Raw genomic sequence first — 7,500 nt, 5'->3', positions numbered from 1 at the left:
AACTTTTGTCATAAATCTGAATATGTTATCTCATTAAGATAAACCGTCAAGTGAAAGAACGTAATGAAATACTTTACAGTATTTCATGTGCCTTAAAGATATGAAAAGTATGACGCAAAGCTATCGTGTTCACCCGTTTTCTATCTGTCTATCTATCTATATATATATATACATATGCATATATATATCCATACAAACATATATATGTTGTATATATGTATGGACGTATGGTATGTATATGTATCTTAACAGTCAACAGACATTTCACTTTCATCTAATGAAAGCTGAAGATATTCTCTACGACCCCTACCTCCATTCTTAGCCTTGCTTTATATTTTCGTATTTCTTTCGTTTCTTAAAGATATCCACAGTTCATAAAAGAAATCGTTGGGATAAAATGAGAGGAAAGCAAACACGAACGAAGAGGGAGCAAACCCCAAATCTTCAGAAAGGTCCCGGTGCATAATCTCCCTTCTCCCTACCCAAGCTTCCCGAGTTCCCCAATCACCGCCCCCCCCCCACCCCAACCAAAAACGCCCTTCCAAGCCATTCGATACCTTAGATGCACAAAAACAGTAAAAAAAGAAGCAAAGAGAGGGAAAATATAAACAAATCAAGAGGGCAAAGTCAAAATCATCAAAAGGGCCCTGGCAATAATCTCCACTGCACCTCACCGTTCAGGGTTCCTCTTCACTTTCCCCCGGTTTCCCTAGCAACATATCCCCACCCCCTAAAACTTACCCCACTCGTCTCCCCTATACCCTCGTTTTGGCTTTTCCGAACCTTCCCCAAATTTCCCTAGTATCAACAACCCCTTTTTCTTCCCCATCCTCCTCCCCCAAAATCTCTCATAAACTCACCCCTACCCCCTTCATCCCAGCTTTTCTCTAACCCTCCCTCCTCCATGGGTATCACCACATAACTTTTCTCTCTCCCACCCCCCTTCCCCACAAACCTCTCCTTCATTCCGATTCTCCCCTTCCCTGCTTTTCTTTACCTCCCCCCAGTTTGTCTGTAATACCACCTCCCTTCCCCTCCCTACAAATCTGATTCTCTTGCATTTCCCCCCTCTCGTCTCGTCTCGTTCCTCTATCTTTTCCCACTTTCCTCGACACCCTTCCCCCACGTCAGTGCAACAATCCCAAACTCCTCCCCCCTCCCCCTTTGCGAGCCATAAAATGACGACTGCACTTAAAACAGATGGAAATAAACACGCTGACTATCCATCATTCCGGGACGCCTAAAATTCTTTCTAATTCAATCTGTATTAAAGGCACAGTAGTCTTTGTTTGCGTAGCTTTGTTCTCAGGATATCGTTGCGGAACGAAAATTCCGAGTTTTTTTTTCCTAGCGTATTTTTATCGCTGGTTTAAAAAAGTATCTATTTTTTTCCTAGCGGCTGTAAAATCGGTTGCATCATAACTAAATGTTTAAAAATTTATTTAGCTTAGGTATGTCTTCACATACGTCACAAATATACATGCATACATACATACATACATATATACATACACAGACGCACACTTTATATATATGTTTATACATATACTATATATATATATATATATATATATATATAATATATATATATATATTTGTAGAGTTAATATAATACAGATATATTGTATATATATATATATATATATATATATATATATATATATATATATATATATATATATATATATTGTATATACTGTATATGTATGTGTATATATATATTTATATATATGTATATATATATATATATATATATATATATATATATATATATATATATAGTATATGTATATATATATATATATATATATATATATATATATACATATATATATATATATATATATATATATATATATATATATATATATGTGTGTGTGTGCACATGCGTACGTATTGCTGTGTAACAATGTTCCTGTTTATTTCCAACTATGCAAGCGTAACTGAATAAACAGAGTAAAGGCAAAAGTTCGAATTACACACTCCAAGACTGTCACTTTCAAGCTGCACCGCTCAAAATGAATGGAAAATGAGCTTCTCGCTACAAAGGAAACAAGAACGCGAAGCGTTATGACATTCTGCCGGAGCCAAAGATCTAAATTCGTTTTGAGTTGCAGAACTAAACCCATATGATAAAGCCCTGTGTCACACTAAATATCCTGGAATTTGGGTTGGGTAGGGTAGGGGGGGGGGGGCGCCGCCGTGGATTTTTCATAACCCCTTCCTTCCCAACTCCCCTTCACTCCCCAATCCCTCTCCACTACTCCACGGATGTAGCAGTGACGTGGGGCTAAACGGACGAGAGCTCTTGTGCAGGTGGATGGGGGAAAAAAACGAAAAAGCAAAATGGTGTTTGCGTCTATGACTTGCTGTTTTATTCTTTCATGAAGGCTGGATGAAATGGACTGGCTTGCGGACAGGGCACACAAGTCCACCGGGAAACTGGTACCACGGGAGTAATGCTCGTTATGTAGCCTTAAACCAAAACAAAACAAAAAAAAAAAGCTAAAAAAAAAAGAACTCGGAAAATCTCCCATGATTAAAGCTGGGAGACTAGGAGAAAGGAAAAATAGCCCGCATAGCCTATCTCAAAATCCTCCAGCCCCCAACACGAGAGGGTACATTAATCTCTCCCTTTCAAAGTGAAATTTACGGAACAAAACGAATGGATTCATGACGAATTTATTTCCCTTATTTTAATATGGGCCTCGTTTTAAGTAATTAGTTCTTTTATACAAAATTTATTAATTTCCAATTACTTGAAGGTTCTTGGTAATATTTGATTTATAGCCTCAAATGTTAAAATCATTATTTGGGGAAATTCAATATTGTTCTTTTTAACGAGCTAAATCATTTTAGCGTGTCTTATTAATCTTCTGCTGTGTTTAATGAGAATGAAAAGTTAGTATTTTACTAAAGCTGCACAAGATCCAGCTAGTTGAGCCCCAGTCTAATTGTAACACTGTAAACTGAATTTAGCAATCCGATGAATGAATCACTGGAAATCCTGTGGCTCTCATGTAAGGTCCAGATTCCATTATAAATGTGGGTTTCAGTGCAGCGATGTACTTTAAGAGTTATACATTTAAGAATAAAAAAGTGATAAAAGTGAAAAAATCGTTTAAAAACATTAGTAAAGTGACTGAAACTTTTCTCTCCAACTAAATCTCTTACAGTTGTAACGACGCTGTCATGTAATTTGCAAAATATAAATGATGAAATCTCCCTCTTATTCCGTTTCGTATAAGAGGATTAACTTGGGATGCTTACACAAAGAACTCCAGAAAAAAATTATTTTGTATGATATTTTAGTTCAATCACCAGGCAGCTCCGAAGTTAAAAGTCTTGAAGGAACAGTTATTAGCCTCATTCAAGAATCCCCAAGAGGTCGGGAAACTCGAATCACTAAGCATCTCGAGTACTAGAAAGATTCACATTTGTGTTTCCTCCCCACAGAAAAAACAAATTTCCAATCTAAATTTTCCCAACGTAGGCCTCTTTTCTTACCCAACCAACTTACGCCTATTATATCTTACTTTTTTTACTAGAATTCCCTTGGTTACTCCTCACATGATAATTTAAATTACAGTGGATAAAGTTTGTGCCTGTATTTTGACCCACAGAAAAAGAGTAAAATTTTTATGCATATAACTATAATTACGACTAAATGCTCCCCTGTCGTTGTTACTTCGGAAGCTTCACAAATAAGAAACTACTTTCATCATTTAATTATATTTCCCTAAGTATAATTCGTTTTTGAAGTAACAGCGAAGATATAATTATGGAAAGTGGTATTTTACTCATTACGTAATTGACTAAAACTTTTGAAGTCATTAACTGAAATAATCTTGAAAAATTTTTCAGTTATACATTTTGAAAAACCAAGTATTTTACTTTTGAAATGAGGCGTTTCTTTCATCACTGCTTTTATAGCTACTACAATTAATGTAAATATCATGTAGAATTTTCTCGTCACTACTAGAACAGTAGGCTAATCAGCGTTAACAAAGCTCTCCTTACGGCAAAACGCTGGCTTAATTAATTCTAAAATATATTAATTGTGAAACAGACAGTTTAACGTCCTTAGCAAATGAATTGTCCATGGGTACCGTAGGAGGTTTATACATTTTACATTCAACTTCAAATACCTATAATGACCTGCCACCTACAAGCCTTACACGAAAGACATAAATTTAATCCCATTCTAACTCGCTTAAGCATAACGATTATACCTGCGAGGAACGTATTTTCACTGGAATAACAGCTCAGTATTTGATGTTTAAATTTTGTGGGAAATTCGGCTCAATTTCGGCCGGCATTTCAAAAACTGAGCTTGATTTTGTTCTTAAATAACACTGAATATACTTAAACACCAGGGTGTACGCTATTTGGAGGCAATAAATCACATTTTTTCATTTTATTTTTTACGTATTCTGTTCTTAAGAGAGCGAAGTTGATGCCAATGGAATCATACGGGAATGAGAAAAAGTACGTCAAAATATAGCTGGTAAAAGTTAATTCCAGCTATGAATGACGTCAATATTCCATAGGTCTGCCATTTGTTAATAAGAAAAGCACTTCTTCGGTAAAGACTGCTCACTATGGAAGTCTGTAGTCCGTTATATATTATTATTATTATTATTATTATTATTATTATTATTATTATTATTATTATTATTATTGAGATTAGGCTTTTTCACTTTCGTATTCAGCCCTCCGGACCTGACTTCTGTAACCACTAAAGATCCCAAGCTGGAATTCAAATGTATGTAATCTATTTCTAATTTTTTAATATTTTTTAATTATAACAATGGTACTGTCAGTACCATTGTTATAATTACTATTTTTGCTACTACTTCAGCAACTGTGGGATATTGCCAATTATCATTTCTATAATTTTATCTTGTGTACCTAGACTGTGTGTTTTGTACTGCCTCCACTTTGTATGTCCCATGTATATGAGGGCCCGAAATAAAGATGATGATGATGATGATGATGATTATTAGTTACGTAAGACGTGGACAACATCACTTACTGGGATCAGACGGTCCAAGGAAAAGCCCTCGAATCAAATCTGGGGTTCAGATCCATCTCAAGAACCAATCAGTCCTTCCTTGTACAGTATTTTAAAGAGTTTTTATTGTAACGGAACAAGCACTGGCTGAAATACATAATTATATTCTGGAAATACAGACACCAGTGTACATATACACCCAATTTGTTCTCGTTCTTAAAATAGTAAAAAATGATCCATAAACTACAATTGAAAAGACGTATAGAACTCAAGATAGGTCCCAAATGTATCACCAATCTATATAGTCAAGGCACTGTTATCTATCGTCACAAGCTTTTTCTTCCAATGAGAGTGTCTCGACATTAACAAAGTGGTATCAGTTATTCAGCTCTTGAATGTTTTCTCGTGTGGTAAAAGTTTTACCTTGATAATGATGACGATATTACTTGTTAAGCTACGACTTTGCCTTTTAAATTTGTACTACTAAATGGAACAAAAAATAATTTTTATCTATCCGACTGAGAGAGAGAGAGAGAGAGAGAGAGAGAGAGAGAGAGAGAGAGAGAGAGAGAGAGAGAGAGAGAGAGAGAGAGAGAGATTAGTTTTAGTCTCATTAGCCATATGAAATGCGCTTATTTTTATAGCAGATGATCACTACTCTAGAAAAATTGTAAACAAGTCATTATCACCTCAGCTTCATCACCCGAGGCTACAAAACACGGAAAATACAAATCACATTTTCTTTTCTTTTTTACTTTTTTTCTTCCTTTCTTTCTTTCCGCTAAGAAACTCGGCAGGTCTATAACTTCTCGACAGGGCAAATAAATTTCAGGGTTAGAATTTCAAAGTTGGCATAACTGAGAAAAGTTGGAGGGACTTTTGAAAAGTGTCCATATGAATCTTCGACTCTTATACTATCGCATTCTCCTTTCCTCCTTTCTCTTTTGTCCTTGTGTTCCTTCATTGTCTCCTTTTCTTCGTACCGGAGATTTCTCTGTAGTCAAAAAACAATCTTTTTCGCTTTCTATTGATGAGTATTAGATGTTACCAAATCTAATAATCTTTTGCGTATCATCAGCTGTCCTTAAATATGATAAATCTATATACAGATTCCTCTCTCTCTCTCTCTCTCTCTCTCACACACACACACACACACACACACACACACACACACACACACATGCCTTGATTATGGGAACTGGGTTAGAAGACGTTGCAATATTTACGATATATACGATACAACATAAATAAAAAAAGAAATATAAATAAACAATCATGTTTAGTCACAAAATAATATGTGGTAATAACATGTGGTAAGACTATGGACATTCACATCCGCTTACAGAAAATAAATATATTAAATAAGAATACCAGATCCTTAGAGAAATATGAGAATGTTTCTCTTATTTTTTATTCCTTTTGTTTGTTTATTTTTTGTGTACATCTTTAACCACCCTATATATTCGTCTCTTGCAAAACTGTTAATATGTCTTCAGATCTTTTCTACTCTTTTCGTTTTACTGGGAAAGGACTCTCATTCTGGATTAGATGCCAAACTAATAGCTATGATGAACTGAAAGACTAAAATGTATATAAGACATGTCGGGAAGAAATATTGCTGTTTTAATTGACGATAGTTTTAGACACTAAATTTTCATTACGATCAAGTCTCACAATACCTATCCCGTGCTTACTGAGTTAATTACTTGGAAATAATTAGCATAAATTTTATTACAGTCACTTGCGGTTAACATACCCCTGAAAACTGGAGCGTCAATGAGGGTTTTTCACAAGAAGCCCTAACATTTTTTCCAATAAATTAATCTTCATTGGCTATCATAGTCAAGTGAATGATGTCTATATCGAGTGAATTCCATTACCTTAGGACAATAATAGCCCATCATTGTGAAGGGTGACTTCTGCGAGTATAAATGTATCAGAATCCCCATTTAGAGCAACTGAGTTTAAGTGTTTTGCCATCCTCGTAAATATGAATAAGTATAGGGCTGATATGTTTACGACCTTACTCCACAAAGATTTCGGCAGATGTGAAACAATGTAAACTGGAATGTGCAACAACTGACAGACGTAGGAGTGCTTACCTTACTATATCTAAGTACATTTTCAAATATGTAAAAACAAACATAAATCACATAAAAACACACAGAAGTGGGAATTTACAAGCAGCAATTCATTATAGAATGATGGAGTACAGGATGTCCATAATACTATCAATTGCAATATAGTTAAAAAATTTTTATAGAATTTCTAGGTTCCCTTTATCTTCAATATGAAATTCAAGAAAAATATGGTTCACATGACGCTTGTTAGAATAATATATCTACCCTTCTCTATATACTGTATATCTCTATTTAAATAGCTTCAATTCAACTCTATTTTAGAGGAAGTAGCTAGAAGGAATAAGACAGGTCTGGGACTCATCGAGTAAAGAGTGCTTTCAACCATCAATAAAAATGACAAAACAA

At 34.9% G+C, this 7,500-nt stretch overlaps 1 protein-coding gene across 3 annotated transcripts in view; it reads right to left on the bottom strand.

The window, feature by feature from the left end:
• The window catches only part of LOC136844435 (cell adhesion molecule 2-like), an 855,447-nt gene that overhangs the window by 547,438 nt on the left and 300,509 nt on the right, over positions 1-7,500 (bottom strand). The window lies entirely within an intron of this gene.

Source organism: Macrobrachium rosenbergii, chromosome 12 (genome assembly GCF_040412425.1).
Source record: "Macrobrachium rosenbergii isolate ZJJX-2024 chromosome 12, ASM4041242v1, whole genome shotgun sequence".
NCBI lineage: Eukaryota > Metazoa > Arthropoda > Malacostraca > Decapoda > Palaemonidae > Macrobrachium > Macrobrachium rosenbergii.
The sequence above is the reverse complement of the archived record's forward strand: the minus strand, read 5'-3'. Positions and strand labels throughout refer to the sequence as shown.